The following is a 2,582-nucleotide window of genomic DNA, read 5'->3' on the forward strand; positions in this document are numbered from 1 at the left end:
TTAAGAGCATCTTTGTAAGCATTCAAGAGTCACTAAGATTATTCTATCCTACTTAAGTTATTCGATTACTCTAATCTCAACAAAAGGCTCAAGTCTCAATCAAGTCCTCCACTCTCTCCTGTGCAAGTCAAAGCCATAAGAGAGGACTTTACTAAAGGTGCATCATTCATCTCTCATTCTCATCATTTGCATCACACTTGAGGTATTCCTCTTATTCCACTACTCCATATTTATTTTTGTTTATACAATTTTAGACTGTACTTAGGATTGTAAGGATCCTCTTATCCTTAAAAGAGTGTAAGGTGCCTCTCTACCTTAAAGGAGATTGTAAAGGTGCCTCTCTGCCTATAAAGGGGATTTGTAAGGATACTCTTATCCATAAAAAAATTATAAAGGTTTTCTTCCCTACCTACCGTACTGAAAGGGAGAACTAGTGGAATACCTTACAAAAGGATTCTTATAGGGAGTGGACTAGACTCGGATTGAGTCGAACCACTATAAATCTTGTGTTGTGTGATTGTGCATATTTTACTTATTCCGTATCGTTTTTAATTTGCAATCACACTTGGGACCTATACATCGAAAAGAGTTAAAATTTCCACTAGTATAACCTACTCACCCTCCTCTAGGTTTTTTCAATATATATCGATACAAAAGGATTTTAAAAATTCCATGTATCGTATCGATCGGCTAAATTTAGGATACATATCAGAGGGTATCGTATCGGTATCGGTATCAGTATCGGAGATAGTTTAAACCATGTTCCTACTATAGTTTTATGTCTTCTCTTTCCTGTGTCCATTCCCCATACCTTGCAAAAAGAGAGTGCAAACTCACAATGGCAAGTAGCTATGGTTAGAAATATGTAGGCTCCGAAGAAGAATTGACACATGGGATTTGGTGTGTCTTCCCTCACAAAAGAAGACAGTTGGGTGCAAGTGGGTCTTCATAGTAAAACAGAAGGTTGATGGTATGGTGGATCGGTATAAGGTCAGACTTGTTGTCAATGGCTTCACTCAGACTTATGAGATTAACTACTAGGAGACTTTTGCTCCAGTTGCTAAGATGAACGTAATTCATGTTATTTTTGTTTTTTTGTCGTGCCAAGCGCTCAAGGGAGTAGGCAGGGTGAAAAATAGTCCCACATCAGATAGGTAAGGGTGAACTTGGGCCCTTATATAATGGGATGGTATCCTCACCTAAAAGGTTAGTCTTTTGGGTTGATGGGTCAGCCAGTGACAAAGTGGTATCAGAGCCAACCCGACCCGAATCCGATGGCACTCCAAGGGATGAGTAGGCAGGGTGGCCCACCATGACGAGGGGGTTATGAAATTGGGTGGGGGAGAATGTCACGCCAAGTGCTCAAGGGAGTAGGCAGGGTGAAAAATAGTTTCACATTGGATAGGCAAGGGTGAATTTGGGCCCTTATATAATGGGATGGTATCCTCACCTAAAAGGTTAGTCTTTTAGGTTGATGGGCCAGCTCGTGACATTGTGCTGCCAACTTAGATTGGGATCTCCAGCAGCTAGATGTGAAGAATTCCTTCCTTCATGGGGAATTTGAGGACAAACTGTATATGGACATTCCTCATGGGTTCACTTGCTCCAAAACCCAAGGGAAGGTATGTAAGTTGAAGTGTCCATTGTATGGGCTAAAGCAATCCCCTCAAGCTTGGTCGGGCATTTCCATAAGGTTATAGTTGCTATAGACTACTCTCAAAGCAATGCTGACCACACACTGTTAATCAAGATATCTGGTGGGAAGATTGCTATCCTGATAGTCTATGTAGATATTATTGCTACTGGTGATGATCTGGCAAAATTTCTCGCCTCAAGAGATACTTGAGTGAGGAATTCGAAATCAAAGATCTAGTACAGCTTCGTTACTTCCTTGGCATTGAAGTTGCTAGGTCTTCTTTTGGGATCTACTTATCTCAGTGGAAGCATGTGCTTGATCTTCTTTCTGAGACAGACATGTTAGGGTGTAAGCCAGTAGACACTCCCATAGTAGCTAATGGTCACCTAAGTAGCAAGGAAGGTGATCCTATGGATAAGAGGAGATATCAGAGATTAATGGGGCACTTAAGGAGATACCAGAGATTAGTGAGGCACTTGATCTATCTTTTTCATACAAGCCTTGACATAGCATTTGTCATCAACCTGGTTAGTCTATACATGCATGATCCTTACTTGACTCACATGGAATTTGTGCTGCGTATTCTTCGGTACTTGAATCTGCCCTAGGACGTGGCATCATTTTTTCTCCTCATGTTCACCTTAGGGTGTAAGCCTTCATGGATGCTTATTGGGCAGGTTCCCTTGATGACCACAAGTCTAATGGTTATTGCACCTTTGTTGGTGGTAACCTTGTTACATGGTGAAGCAAGAAGCAAGCCGTGGTTGTTCGGTCAAGTGCTGAAGAAGAGTTCTGTGCTATGGCACATGGCATTTTTGAGCTCCTATGGTTTCATGGTCTTTTCACAAATTTGGCTACCCCTGCCACCCTTCCTATGAAGCTCTCTTGTGACAGCAAATCTGCCATTAGCATTGCTCACAACCTTGTCTAGTATGTGCAGATCAAT

The sequence above is a fragment of the Macadamia integrifolia genome, chromosome 1 (assembly GCF_013358625.1).
Source record: "Macadamia integrifolia cultivar HAES 741 chromosome 1, SCU_Mint_v3, whole genome shotgun sequence".
Lineage (NCBI taxonomy): Eukaryota > Viridiplantae > Streptophyta > Magnoliopsida > Proteales > Proteaceae > Macadamia > Macadamia integrifolia.